The following is a 16,528-nucleotide window of genomic DNA, read 5'->3' as shown; positions in this document are numbered from 1 at the left end:
AGCATTGGGATACATGCTTCAAATTGCGCAAATTGAAATTGCGAATTGAAAAACGCACAATGGAAACGTCAATTTCGCAAAAACTCCCGTTTATCCGTTAAAATTACGTTTTAGTCGTATAACATCAGTTAATGGAAACGTCGTCATTTCGCAATAGTTTTTTAGCGATATTTAGAAAAAATCGCAATAGTTTTGCGCAAATCTGTAATGGAAACGCACCTAATGATCTCCAGCCGTTTAAGTGTTAATGCAGCATCGATTAATGTTAGTATATACATTGCTGTTGCACTAGCATTAGCATTGGGATACATGCTTCAAATTGCGCAAATTGAAATTGCGAATTGAAAAACGCACAATGGAAACACGTCAATTTCGCAAAAACTCCCGTTTATCCGTTAAAATTACGTTTTAGTCGCATAACATCAGCTAATGGAAACGTCGTCATTTAGCAATAGTTTTTTATCGATATTTAGAAAAAATCGCAATAGTTTTGCGCAAATCTGTAATGGAAACGCACCTAATGATCTCCAGCCGTTTAAGTGTTAATGCAGCATCGATTAATGTTAGCATATACATTGCTGTTGCACTAGCATTAGCATTGGGATACATGCTTCAAATTGCGCAAATTGAAATTGCGAATTGAAAAACGCACAATGGAAACGTCAATTTCGCAAAAACTCCCGTTTATCCGTTAAAATTACGTTTTAGTCGCATAACATCAGTTAATGGAAACGTCGTCATTTCGCAATAGTTTTTTAGCAATATTTAGAAAAAATCGCAATAGTTTTGCGCAAATCTGTAATGGAAACGCACCTAATGATCTCCAGCCGTTCAAGTGTGAATGCAGCATCGATTAATGTTAGTATATACATTGCTGTTGCACTAGCATTAGCATTGGGATACATGCTTCAAATTGCGCAAATTGAAATTGCGAATTGAAAAACGCACAATGGAAACACGTTAATTTCGCAAAAACTCCCGTTTATCCGTTAAAATTACGTTTTAGTCGCATAACATCAGCTAATGGAAACGTCGTCATTTAGCAATAGTTTTTTATCGATATTTAGAAAAAATCGCAATAGTTTTGCGCAAATCTGTAATGGAAACGCACCTAATGATCTCCAGCCGTTTAAGTGTTAATGCAGCATCGATTAATGTTAGCATATACATTGCTGTTGCACTAGCATTAGCATTGGGATACATGCTTCAAATTGCGCAAATTGAAATTGCGAATTGAAAAACACACAATGGAAACACGTCAATTTCGCAAAAACTCCCGTTTATCCGTTAAAATTACGTTTTAGTCGCATAACATCAGTTAATGGAAACGTCGTCATTTCGCAATAGTTTTTTATCGATATTTAGAAAAAATCGCAATATTTTTGCGCAAATCTGTAATGGAAACGCGCCTAATGATCTCCAGCCGTTCAAGTGTGAATGCAGCATCGATTAATGTTAGTATATACATTGCTGTTGCACTAGCATAAGCATTGGGATACATGCTTCAAATTGCGCAAATTGAAATTGCGAATTGAAAAACGCACAATGGAAACACGTCAATTTCGCAAAAAAACTCCCGTTTATCGCAAAAAAGTTTTTACGCTCGCATGAGGAGGTTTTTCAGGCAATTCGAAAAAGGAATATTTCGCAAAACTGCAATGGAAACTGTTTTTGCGCATTTACAAGTCACCTGACGTAGAAGTCGCGATGTGTTTGGACAGAATAAGAGACAGAGTTCTTTATTAAATTCATAAAAGACAGAAATTAGAAAAAAATCGCAAAAAATTTGCGCAAATCTGTAATGGAAACGCGGCTAATGATCTCCAGCCGTTTAAGTGTGAATGCAGCATTGATTAATGTTAGTATATATACACATGGCTGTTGCACTAGCATTAGCATTGGGGTACATGTAGAGGGTCAACAAACTTGACCTTAAAAAATAGGTTACGAATGCTGTAGACTTCAGTAAAAGTTAAACGGTAAAACATCTCAATCTAAAACATAATGTTCATTTGTTGTACAGTCATATATATGTTCACTGATCTCAGAACCACGCAAAAGATGTTTCACACTGCTATTTTTTTACCACTCTGTATTTATCAAGATATGTACTTGAGAAGCAAAATTACTTAAGGTTTTCTAAAAAGAAAAATTAAGTTTATATTTAAAACATGGCGTTTAATTAATTCAAGTTCTGTTTTTATGACCCCATTGGCAGATATTTGTTATTGTTTCATCCATAAAGTAATTTAATTTTGATGAATTTTACGGAAGACTTTATGTCCTATGTCATTTTGCTTCTCAAGCAAATAGGATTTAAGAATGTTTAGATATTTTACTGAAAAACAAGACAAATATTATTTTTTTACAGTCTCATCAGACTTGAAAACTCAAGAACTATAGAAGTTTGAGTCATTTAAAAGCCGATAAAGTGCAATTAAAACATCTGCTTTTTAAATAATGCCCGTATTCTATGAAGAGTCATGATTGTATTTAGAAAATGCAGGTTAGTGTAAAGCACAAACATGTGTGAGGGATGTGGAGAGACTGTAATGATGTCTAGATGGGTTTGGGTAAACAGCTCTGTCTGGTCTGGGTGAGACTGAGCAGTGTTGCACTCGTTTAGCACTCGTTTAGATAATTAAAGCAGTGCTCGTCTGCCAGCAGGACAAACAGTATCAGCCTGTACTGTGAGGAAAGACTTCACACAGTGCTTGTGAACATCAGCAGGTTGAGGTTAATTTCTAGGGAACATCATATAGAGGCGTTCGCACCGGATAGCTCTAGGATCGAGCCACCAGGGTGTTTCCCCGAGAACTAATGGTCCCTTAGGAACGTTTTCCTGGTTGCGTTCGCAGCGCCTGTAGGAACTCTGAAGAGACGTGAGACGCGCTTGCTGTTGCTGAGAACGACTGAACACACAGCGCTCGCATTCTCCTGTTCATTAGTTTACGATCTGTCTATCAGCTCTGACTAATACGTTATTAGATAGAACTGTTATACATAGAAAGTAGACAGTAATGAAGTTATTAGCGTTTGCCGTGTGGTTTATATCTAGTGTCGCGGAGCAGAAACACATAATCATGTTTCTCTTGGTCCTCTCAAAAGTTGTGTTGGATTTTCTCCTCAGCGTAAAGGTTTAGAGGTCCATCTATCCCTGTTTTCCCGGGTTCGTAGAGTTAGTTTGTGAAGTAAATATATAGGCTATAATCTGTATGTTTATACAGCATTTTTAAAAATGGCGGGTGCTGGTGTTTCGTGTTGGCCAATCAGCGAACACTAGCGTCACGGATAGCTCCTATAGCGCTGGTTTAGACCCGACTCTGACGTAGGAGTAAATTAGTTCCTCTAAAAGAGTTCCTGGAGCTAAAATCGTTCCTGCGGTGCGAACAAACACGCCAATAGTTCTAGGAACTATGAAAAGGTTCCTCTGGTGTGAAAGGCCCTTATGTTGGGTAAATTACATATTTAAATGTTTTTTCCTTGAAAAAAAATCTTCATGCCTTAAAATAGCTTGAATGTAACTCCTGCGTCATTTAGTATGCGTGGTTCTATGAATATGCAAATGAGCCCCGCCTCCACTCACTCACTCAGCTCAGAGATCCACTGGTTGACGATCACACGTTGATCTGATTGGTTACAAGCTCGTTTGTGACGTCAGAAACACCAGCGATTTCAAACCGTGTTTTTGAGACTGTCTTTGGTTCACTGCAGTTTTAAACAGAAAATACTCAGCAATGCTGTCGACTTATGAACTTACACATGGTGTGTCTTAAAGCATATTAAAAACACCACATAGACACATAAACAATATTGAATACTAAGTGGGATTTTAATATTTTAGGTCACAAATCCAACAGTTTTAGGCGCAAAAAAAAATACTGAAAAAGAAAATCAAGTTTTGCGGTGTATAACAAGTATATAGGATCCATCAGAAGTGTGTGTCATTAGGAGAGTGCAGGGGACAATATGAACATGTGTAGTGAATTTATAGCATTTGAACAGATGTTTAAGGTACGGCTGACTGATTATGATGCCTTTCTTGTATCGCAGCATGTTTAAAACTTCATGTGAATTGATTTCTAGAAGTTCAAGAGAAAGTCTCACAAGTATAGGCTTTCAGTTTCAACATGTGCAGGAAAACTTCAGGTTAAAGGCGTGTGATCTCTCGCCGAGAGGAATCTGTTGTGCCCTTCTTTCCCTGTTATCTGTCACTGGCAAAGATTCTTTCATTTCCTCTCAAAAGTCTCCGTTTGCACACCAGCAGGAAAAAATAAATCTTTCAGAGAGTGCACACGATTTTAAAACACTAACATTTATTTCTTAAAGTTATAATTTATCCTTAGCGAGTCCAAAAACATCAAAAAATTTTTTTTTGAATTATTTCAGTGCTCCAACAGAAACGCTCTCTCTCCTGCCAGGCGTTGAAGAAAAAGTTCTGCTGATTACAGCAAAACCTGTAGCTCTTGATGTCGTTCTTAATGTTTGCCAATAGCATTTCCTTAGATAACATCGGACCTGTAAGCACACACTTCAAAAAATGATGTTCTTCCTCAGTATTTTTGTCTTGTTGTTCAGTAGAAATATCTAAACTTTCTTTTTTCCTGCATGGCAAAATTATATCCAGTTTCAAAAAATTATTTGTTTTAGTAAAGCATGTTTAAATCAGTGCTGATGTGTTATTAAGAACAATCTGAGGAGCGCTGGGGCGTGCAATCGAAAATAATTACACAATGTAATGATCTTTATGAATGCTGGGAAATGCTTGGCCTAAATCTGCGGATGATTGTCAGCACATCATCATACTAGAGTTGATTTTGGACAACGCTCACAAAGAGCGGCCTTCTATCAGAGTTTGTGGCGCTTTCACTGATTTAAGTGGGTATCTGGAGTCGAGCGAAACCAAAACAATGGTTGATGTTTCAATAATGTTGACTCAGAAAGAAACCCAAGCATTTGATAAATATACTAGCTGGATGAGTTCATTTTAATTTCTATGTAGACAAGCTTCAAATTCATTAAGGTGAGAGAAAAGCAGCATCATTGTCTCGGAGAGAGAGAAACCGAATTATAGGATAAAGATAATGTCTGAGAACTAGAACCAAAGCAATCAAATTACTTTTGCTGGTTTACAGTGGATGGCTATGGGAAAACAGTCATTTTCAGGGGAAAAACGTGGGAATGAAACGCAGGCAACATCGTTCAAGAGCCTGAAGTGTTGAAAGCTGGAAACGACAGTGGTTTGGACCTTTATTTGGGTTTATTTTAATAAGATAAAGCAATTTTAACTGTAGACAGATTGTCTCACAGCACAACCTTTAGGTGTTTTTGTGTACAAATGAATATTGCTCATATTAGTTATTAAACCTTGGCATATCCACAATACTCTAGTATTCTCGAGCTTTGCATGGGCAAGCGCCACTTAAATGTTCTTCAGAGAATGTAAAAATCGAGTTTTTATTACCTCTCAGACCAAGAGCTTGCAAAATAAAAGCAAATCAAAGGTGAAATATGAGGATAGGTGAAGAAAAGTCAGTCTGTGGCTAAAAAAGCAACAGTGATCATCACAACTGATGTCGTGAAACGCTGATACTCTAAATTAAAACGGAGGTGCTGGGCCATTTAGTGCTTTAAAAACAAATAAAGAACGGTAAAATCAATCCTTTTTGAGACTGGAAGCCAAAGCTAGTGTAATATGCTTGCTCTGACTGGCTTTTGTTAATAACCTGGCCGCAGTTTTTGCACAAGCTGCACTCTGTCTGTTTTTTTAGGCAGTTACATAAAAAGTGCATTACAGAAGTCAAAGTGAGAAAAGACAAAGGCATATGTCTGCTTTTTTCCCTTTTTTTGTGCATATTGCAGTAGGTCTGATGCAGAAGTTTCCCAACTAGAGAAACGTTTTTCAAAAGCAAACTTTCAAAAATATAATGTTCCTTTTATTTAGTATAGATCAAAATATGTTAAATTGGTGCATTCCTGTACACTCTAAAAAATGCTGGGTTGTTTTAAAACAAATTTGGGTCGAATATGGACAAACCCAAGCGTTGGGTGAAACATTTTGTTTAAAAATGTAACCCAACGGCTGGGTTTGTCCACATTTGACCCAAAGTTGGGTTGAAATAACCCAGCATGCTCCAACAGTAGAGCTTGGCGCTTGCAATGCAAAGGTAATGGGTTTAATTCCCAGAAAATGCATGCACTGATAAAATGTATACCTTGCTTTGAATAAAAAGGTGACTATCAAAGGCATTGTTACACTCTGGGTTGTTTCAACCCAAATTTGGGTCAAATATGGACAAACCCAAATGTTGGGTTAAAAATGTAATTTAAAATTTTAACCCAACTTCAACTGTAAATTTTTTAATTACATTTTTAACCCAACATTTGGGTTTGTCCATATTTGACCCAAATTTGGGTTGAAACAACCCAGCATTTTTTATGCAAATCCATTTTGCATTCAGATACTGTAGATTTGGGACCTTTGCATGTCCTGCAACATGCTTTAATCTTTAATTGATTTGCTAACATCTTTTATAATTATTATGCCGTTTTATGACCTTATTAATTGAGCATCTGAGGAAAATTATAAATCCTTGTTTGCAAATTTAATACCAATCTACTGTTCAATTCAATTGTTAACCAGTTGAAACGGTTCAGTCTAGAAAAAGACCAATTGAGTGAAATTCCAGGCCTCCTAAATATTCTTTGTTGTAATTGAATCAGTGTGTAATTTGAGTGCTCTGTTAATATCAAAAGCATAAGGCATGATCTGTAAGTAGTGAAAGCCAGTGGTTTGTGTTTAGTTTATACGTGTGCATGAATACAGATTCGGTAACATCGAGATATTCCTGGAAATCTTGCGGATGAAGAGCTCACAATGAGAAGTTGGATGCGCTCGGAGGGACTGGAAGCAATAACATGGATCATTTCTCTATCTGCTAACGATCTTGACAACTGACTTGCTCATTTGTTTTCCGCCTTGTCTTTGGATTTGAAACCGGCGGTGGAAAAGTGAAGGCTAAACCATGAGTTGGCTACATGTACAGTAGCTGGACAGCTTGGGATTTTCCAGGGTTTAGTGCGAACAGAAGCGGTTCTCAGGGTAGCACAAGGACCTTGCTGTGATTTTAAAACAAAACATTAAAATAATGATCCTAAAAAAAGACCTTATAATCTTTATTGCTTGTGCTAATAATAATTAAGGATAACATAAGACATTCTACTGACTGTGGGTAACGTTGTAACTGCATGTCTACTAAATCATTACATTACCCATACATTAACCCATTTGCTGGGTTGTTTTTTGACAGTGCTGGGTCAGTCAATTTGATATAAGTTTTTCATTTTACATGATATAAATGCAAAATTTCTGTTTTTTTAAATATATATATACACTCACCGGCCACTTTATTAGGTACACCTGTCCAACTGCTCGTTAACACTTAATTTCTAAGCAGCCAATCACATGGCGGCAACTCAGTGCATTTAGGCATGTAGACATGGTCAAGACAATCTCCTGCAGTTCAAACCGAGCATCAGTATGGGGAAGAAAGTTGATTTGAGTGACTTTGAACGTGGCATGATTGTTGGTGCCAGAAGGGCTGGTCTGAGTATTTCAGAAACTGCTAATCTACTGGGATTTTCACGCACAACCATCTCTAGGGTTTACAGAGAATGGTCCGAAAAAGAAAAAACATCCAGTGAGCGGCAGTTCTGTGGGCGGAAATGCCTTGTTGATGCCAGAGGTCAGAGGAGAATGGCCAGACTGGTTCGAGCTGATAGAAGGGCAACAGTGACTGAAATAACCACTCGTTACAACCGAGGTATGCAGCAAAGCATTTGTGAAGCCACAACACGCACAACCTTGAGGCGGATGGGCTACAACAGCAGAAGACTCCACCGGGTACCACTCATCTCCACTACAAATAGGAAAAAGAGGCTACAATTTGCAAGAGCTCACCAAAATTGAACAGTTGAAGACTGGAAAAATGTTGCCTGGTCTGATGAGTCTCGATTTCTGTTGAGACATTCAAATGTTAGAGTCAGAATTTGGCGTAAACAGAATGAGAACATGGAACCATCATGCCTTTTTACCACTGTGCAGGCTGGTGGTGGTGGTGTAATGGTGTGGGGGATGTTTTCCTGGCACACTTTAGGCCCCTTAGTGCCAATTGGGCATCGTTTAAATGCCACGGCCTACCTGAGCATTGTTTCTGACCACGTCCATCCCTTTATGGCCACCATGTACCCAGCCTCTGATGGCTACTTCCACCATGTCACAAAGCTCTAATCATTTCAAATTGGTTTCTTGAACATGACAATGAGTTCACTGTACTAAAATGGCCTCCACAGTTACCAGATCTCAACCCAATAGAGCATCTTTGGGATGTGGTGGAACGGGAGATTCGCATCATAGATGTGCAGCCGACAAATCTGCGGCAACTGTGTGATGCCATCATGTCAATATGGACCAAACTCCCTGAGGAATGCTTCCAGCACCTTGTTGAATCTATGCCACGAAGAATTGAGGCAGTTCTGAAGGCAAAAGGGGGTCCAACCCGTTACTAGCATGGGGTACCTAATAAAGTGGCCGGTGAGTGTATATATACATATATATATATATATAGGACAGGAACAGTAGTTCATATATAATATTTTTTATTCAATGGCAAGTCACTCTTTTACATAAAATACTCAAAAATATTTAGAAAATGTTTTAGGTTTGGAGGAACACAAAATGACCGTTTACAAATATATCCAGTTTGAACTGCTTTGGCACAGACCACCCAACATTAGGTTACATTGACCCAGCGCTGGGTAGGTTTGTGATGACCCAGCAGCTGAGTTACAGAAAAAAACAATAAAATAACCCAACAAAATAACCCAGCAGGCTATGAAAGCTTGTTTCCGCCACAGATTGAAAAATAAAAAAGGTAATTGCGACATTTTATCTGACAATTGTGACTTTCTTACATTTCATAATTGCATGATATAAAGTCGCAATTGCGAGTTATAAAGTCAGAATTGTGAGATATATAAACTCGCAATTGTAAGAAATAAACTGTCTCAAATTTGAACAAAAAAAAAAAAAAAAAAATCTCAGAATTGCTCTTATATCTCACAGACTTTATAACACGCAATTTCGACTTTATATCTCGCAATTCTGACTTTATCACACGCATTTGCAACTTTATATCTCGCAATTCTGAGAAATAATGTAAATAATGTAAAATAATGAAAAAGATTTAAACTTTAATTGTGAGATAAAAATTCGCAATTATCTTTTTAAATGTTTTATTCTGTGGCGGACACAAGCTTCCATAGCAGGCTTAACCCAGCATTTGGGTTAAAAAAATGTTAAAATAACCCAATAAATCGACCCAGCAGGCTGAACCCAGCATTTGGGTTAAAAAAAAAATATAAGCAGCATGTCTTTTTTTGTTGCAGAAAACATTCTGAATTGCGCTTCACGACAGACATATTTCATGGATGCTCGGACAAATTGAAAGGTGATACTCGACGCCACATAAACTTTCATTATGGGTAAGAGTAACACGTTCAACATGTTAATTTGTGCAGAACTGGTGATTAAAGAATTCTCTGCTAATGTTAAAAATAATGAACTTGTGAAATTAAATTTTAAATGTATTTGTTTGCTTTGCAGACAAATCAGCGCAGTAAAAAAACCCAAAGTGGCGAGGGAGAGGTTGACTGAAGTCGTCTTTTACTGCGCTGTGTGTTTTATGATGTGGTTTTCTCAGGGCCATGTTTCCTCCACACAGCCACTCAAACGGAGGCAAAAATAATGAGTACAACTGCATGTCGAGTGAGTAACATGGAGAAAAACCCCCAGCACAATTAGGTGAATTAAATTCTGTTCAAGCCGAGTCTGATTTCCTCCATTAAAGTGAGCAGGGGATTCATTTTATAGAGCAGAACCGTCCCAGTGAATATCCCTGGCGTCAAAATAGCTGCCCTGTCGCCTAGCGCACAACTGTATTTTAAACAACTTGATTAAGTTGAAATAACCACCCCACCCGAGAGGCAATGAGCTATTACTGCAAAGTACAGACGGCTTTACACCCCGCTGGCAAAGCAAACACAAAAATGCCACATTGCTTTTTGCTGGAATGCTTAAGAGTTTTAGCATCAGTAAAGACAATGATTATACAGTATTATTGATTTACTGACACTATCAGTTGAGAGCAAAATGTTAAAGTCCCCCTGTGGTCAATCATTTTATCCCTTAAAACTCATCTTTGATCACTCTAATAAGCGTTTTTTTCCTTGAAGAAAAATTCTTCATGTCTTAAAATATCTTGAATGTAACTCGACACCCTGGCCTCATTTAGTATGCGCAGTTTTATGAATATGCAAATGAGCCCCGCCTCCACTCCCTCAGCTCAGAGATCCACTGGTTGACGATCACACGTTGATCTGATTGGTTACAAGCTCGTTTGTGACATCAGAAACACCAGCGATTTCAAACCGTGTTTTTGAGACTGTCTTTGGAGAAAATGCTCAGCAATGCTGTCGACTGTACATGGTTTGTCTTAAAGCTTATTAAAAACACCATATAGACATATAAACAACATTAAAAACCTGATTTTCAACAAAGGGGGATTTTAACTGAATTGAGCTGAATAATAACAATAACTTTCCAGCAGAGTCACTGTTATTGAACTGAACTGAATCAACATTGAACTGAATGATCTGAATAATCACCCAACAAATAATGATTTGTTATGTATTTGATGAGCTTTAACACTGTTTTTTTTTCTCTTTTTATGGTGTCACAACTTGGTTTAATCCACACTGAAGATAATCCAAATATAACCCTAAACATAGACGGAACCGGAGAACTAAGATCAGAAGATCACAAGAGACAAACAAGGTAATCAATCATTCACAGCTGAAACGAAGGACGAATCAAATTAACATGACGGTGATGAGTGTGTGTGACATATTACTGCGCAGATGATGACTTAATATCTTCAATATTAGCAATCAAGCCGCTGAGATTTGCTATATTGTAAACACTTATATATATATATCCAATTTTATGTGGAGATATGGGCGATAATAGTTACATTTTGTGATGTAAACTATCAAGCCATTGAGATTTGCTATGTAATAATATACTGTATATCGCCATATGAGAGTATACTGTATGTATGCGGATAAAGATGGACATACTTATATTTTGATCAAATTCGAAGAATTAAATATACATTATCAATAAAACAACCCATTAAACATGTAAGTATTTTGCAATCATTTAAAGAGGACCTATTATTGTTTTGTACATCATCATTCGTTGCTGTTTGAGCATGAAAAAGCTCCAGTTATTCTCTATATCAGTGTCACTGTTTCTGAACTCCTGAAACGCCTTCATTGTAGTCTTGAGTTTCTTCCGGGAACGAACACGTCATTATATTCCTCATTATAATAATTAATACGCAGAATAAAGGGGCGGGGCCTGGTTGAGTTAGTTAGTAGTGTGTTAAACTGGTGGTTATGGAAAGGGGCGGGACATTTCCCAAACACACTCGAAGCGCTCGACCAATCACAACACACTGCTCCAGCCGACCAATCAGAGCACAGTGTGCTTTTCAGAAGGAGGGGCTTCATAGAGACAGGAAGTAAACAGAGCGTTACTGACAGACTGGGAAGAGAGGAGCCGCAACAATGGAGAATATGAGGAAAATAATCAACATTCAAGCAGGAAAACCTGTTCTAGTAGAGAAACAACAACATCAAGACTTAGAAAAAGGACATTTCTCTTTATATAGAACATTTTTGGCTTTAAATTTGAGTCGAGAACTATATGGAACCCCACTGAACCGTTTTTCTTACAGTAATTAATGTGAAGTGGCTGCTCTGTGATTCCCCGGGTTGTGTGAACGGTGTGTGTGTGTGTGTGTGTGGGAGAGACAGCCAGTCTGTTGACACTGGGCGTCTCCGCGGAAAAACAGATCGTCTTGCTGACGCTTCGTCAGACATCAGCCGCCCCCCCACCCTACAAACTGCAATTGAACGCAGCTGTGTGTGTGTGAGCTGATATCTGTGGGGTCTCGAACCCTCACACTCACTGTTTATCACTGAAGAGTGTGTCTGAACGCTAAAGAGACCCTTCTGAGACTGAGAAACACTACAGTATACACTTCATCCAGCCTTCTGGTGCCTTATTGTGTCATTGTGTTGTTGAGTGGGTGGATTTTATTTGGCACCAGACGCTTTAAATTCTCAAGTCAGCACAACAAATAGCAAAAGACAAAAAAAAAAAACACTACACAGACCACATCAAACTCAGACTGGGATACTTGTTCCATTCAAAAGTGTTTATCACTCTTATATTTGTGCAATTATTATATTATTACCATGTCAGGGAAGATTAAGTTGTAGATCATGCTTAGAAACCGAGGAAACAAAAGGAAACAGGAAATAAACACAGGAAACTAGTGTTGCATCCCAATTCGCATACTCAATAGTCTTCAAAACTAGTATTAATGTCCCAAATCGTAGTATGTTGGAATGAGTATTTCAAAGATACTTCTTCCAGTTAGAATCCGAAGTGCAGATCCGTGCAAACTATTAACGGCTAATATTGCCCACGCGGACGAGGATTCGATTAGAACTACAAACATGAATAAAAAGTGCTTAAAACTACAAAAATGGCGGATGTGCGAGACGGTAAAGCAGGGAGGTTTATGTAAAGCGGTTTAAAGCTGCTGTAGGTAACTTTTGAAAACATGTATTTGCTAAAACTGTCATTATGTCCTGACAGTAGAATATGAGACAGATAATCTGTGTAAAAATCAAGCTCCTCTGGCTCCTCCCAGTGGTCCTATTGCCATTTGCAAGAAATACACGCTCCCGGTCAGAAACAACCAATCAGAGCCGAGAGGAATGTCTTAGCAGTGTCAATCACGCTCGTGTACGCGCTGATCACACCGCTCTCTTGCACAGCGCGAGCCGTCGTTCAAACTCAAGATTGCCGGCGAGCTGCAGCTGTGCTTATGACGGAGAAACAACCTAAACTGCCAATTCTCCAGTGACACCTACTCATAAAACAAAGAGGTAAAAGGAAAAAGACTGATGACGATAACCAAGCGAAAAAGAAAGAATTACACAGAGCCCATTGACTCGGTGTCAAAACTCTAGCCGCATAACATGTAGATAAAATGTCACGCACTCTGCTAAGCAACAATTGAAACCTGCTAATTCACTGGCTTGTCATGTTGCTGAAATAATGTACTAGCACACCTTATCTAGCATTATATATCGCTAGAATAATTACTTACATACTGTAACGTTAGTTACCGTTATATTAACGTTATCTTACTAGCTATTTATAACTTATAGAAAGAGTGCAACGTTATAAAGTTACATGTAGGCTATTGCAAAATACATAATGATTTGAGGACCAAGTTTGTAGTCAAAGTATGGGCAGGCCATAGTCAATGTAAAGCATATTATTGACGTTTAGTCCCTATTAGTGAATGTGCCATATAACTTTTTACCCGCCGTCATCGGTGGCCCTGTTTACTAGCCTGCGCGTTCACGACGGGCTCCGCTGTGGAGGACGAGCTGTGGAGGGAGGGCTGTAGCGCAGCAGAGAGCAAGGGGGCGGGACCTGGAAGTTGTGCTTGTTCAAATTTTCAGGCTAAGTCAACGTTTTCTCAAAACTCCCTACTGCAGCTTTAAGGGATTAATAGTCAGTATCTAACCTGACAAAAAGATATTTATTCAATGTTATCCACTTATTATGGGTGGTGATGGCGCAGTGGATAAGACACATGCCTTTGGTGTGAGAGACCCGGGTTCGAATCCACTGTGAGACACCAATGTATCCCTGAGCAAGACACTTAACCCCTAGTTGCTCCAGAGGCATGCGACCTCTGACATATATAGCAATTGTAAGTCGCTTTGGATAAAAGCGTCAGCTAAATGAATAAATGTAAATGTAAATTTCATCTCCAACAGCATTGGGAAATTTTATAAAGATACTTTTGGTCAGTAACTTATATGCTTTTTTTCTTCACAACAACAGTACATATTTTTAGGCGAATTCGGACACGGCATAAAACTAGGAATATAACAGGAACAGAAAAAAATTTTTAAAATAAGAGTCTCTGAACAAAAATGAAAGCCATTGCAATTATACAGTCATTTTAGTTCAATTTTAGTCATATTTTTAATAGTCTGAAAGTAGGTTGTGTCAAGATTACAATTCGTTTACACTCGTTTTCAGGCCCAGATTTAAAAGACTATTAATATTCAGTAATATTACTCAGGAAATATTGATATGCAGTTAATTATGATTTCATTTTGATTAATGATCATCTCATGTAAAATATATATATATACACATGCATACATATATTGCAGTAATGGAGGGTGTGCTTATTTTGTGATGAAAAATATAAATGAAATATTAAACATAATTACACATACATAATTAAATTAATACATACAATATCTAAATAAAGTAGGCGAAATCGGACTCAGCATAAAACTAGGAATATAACAGGAACAGAAAAAAACTTTAAAATAAGAGTCTCTGAACAAAAATGAAAGCCATTACAATTATACAGTCATTTTAGTTCAATTTTAGTCATGTTTTTAATAGTCTGAAAGTAGTTTGTGACAAGATTACAATTCGTTTACACTCGTTTTCAGGCCCGGATTTAAAAGACTTTTAATAGTCAGTAATATTCCCGAACTTTGCACTTTTTTGCATCCCAGTTTCTACATTGTTCTACCAATCCCGAATGATTACTACAGACTGACACCTGACATTAAACAAATACAGATTTTTTTTTTTTTTTCTCTCATCTTTAGAGAGAGAGAGAGAGAGAGAAAGCTGCCATATTGAGTCAGACATGTTTTTCCTCTGCGGTGTCATTAAACAAAATCTATTGGTTTTAAACCCGTCACCACAGACTTGAAGCAAACACACATGACACCCAAACAAACCCACACACACTCTTCATGCACACAGAAAACAAATACCCACACACACAAACCACATGCACAAAAATAAACACACCTACACACACATACACAGGGGATGGTTTGCATGGTCACTTTTACTGAGACCCAGTAAACACACGCAGTGAACCTCAAACAGAGAGAGGGAATTCACATGAAATGTATATAATTGTGAGTATTTTCATAATGATTTTGCATATTTTTTTATTATACTTAATCTGAATTTAAATAGTCACAATGCAAAAAACACTGCAATAAGGTCCCATTAGCTTATGTTAGTTAATGCATTAATTAACAATGAGCAATACATTTGTGAAAGTATTTATTACACTTTGTGAACGTTAGGTAATAAAAACAGTTAATAATACTAAGTTGTTTGTTCATATCAGCTCAGGTCCATTGAATAATATAAAAACAGATGGACATTTTTTGTATTAAATAATGTATTAGTAAATGTTGAGCTGAACAATTCAAGTATTTTTCATTGTTTATAAGTGCTAAATGATTTACATTTTAGTTCATATTAAGTTGACTAATGTTAACAAATGAGACCTTATTGTAAAGTGCTACCAAAAAAAACTTTTCATTTATGAAATAAAACAAGTCTATTAACTACTAAAGACAATATTTGAAATGTCTTTTCAATGCCACAATATTGTTTAAAGTTTCTCAGCAAATATTGATATGCAGTTAATTATGATTTCATTTTGATTAATGATCTTCTCATGTAATATATATATATACACACACATGCATACTTACATACATGTGAATATATATATATATATATATGCAATATATATATATATATATATATATATATATATATATATATTGCATTCTGGTAATGGAGGGTGTGCTTATTTTGTGATGAAAAATATAAATTAAATATTAAAATATAAATAAACATAATTACACATACATAATTAAATGAATACATAAAATATCTAAATAAAATAAATAAATATTACATAATAAAATTATATTTGTTCATTTGCCATTGAAAAATAACAACTACAGTATTTTAAGAACATCATAATGTCACAATGCAACAAAAAAAAGGGTTAGGGTAAAGGGTTTTATATATATATATATATATATATATATATATATATATATATATAGCAAAAATGATTATTTATATTTTTCCTAATGTTTCTATATTTAGTTCTGATGCAGTATGACCTAGACGTGTGTGTATGGGCTTCAGCTAGATGTGCCTGGCTGATATAGATGCTAGACGTCTGGGAAAAAGACGACACATGATACATCTCCACTTAGTGGCTCTTCAGAACCAGTGTGACCCACAAGAGCCCACATTTATCCACACAACATTCACATCTCTCCCACTCTATCCTGAACACGTGTGTAACCGTCGCTGTTTTTAGCCCGTCGTTCCCCCGATGGTCTGAGTCCGGTCCAAACGCAAGCCCATGACATCAGCACGGCATCCCAGAGTTTACAGTGTATAAAGCCCAGACTGACAGAACTCGAGGCTGTGTGTGTTGGCAGAGCGCAGGGCATTTGTGGTGAT

The sequence above is a fragment of the Rhinichthys klamathensis genome, unplaced genomic scaffold (genome assembly GCF_029890125.1).
Source record: "Rhinichthys klamathensis goyatoka isolate OS25496 unplaced genomic scaffold, OSU_Roscu_1.1 h1tg000029l_1, whole genome shotgun sequence".
Taxonomy (NCBI): domain Eukaryota; kingdom Metazoa; phylum Chordata; class Actinopteri; order Cypriniformes; family Leuciscidae; genus Rhinichthys; species Rhinichthys klamathensis.
This window is presented reverse-complemented; position numbering follows the sequence as displayed.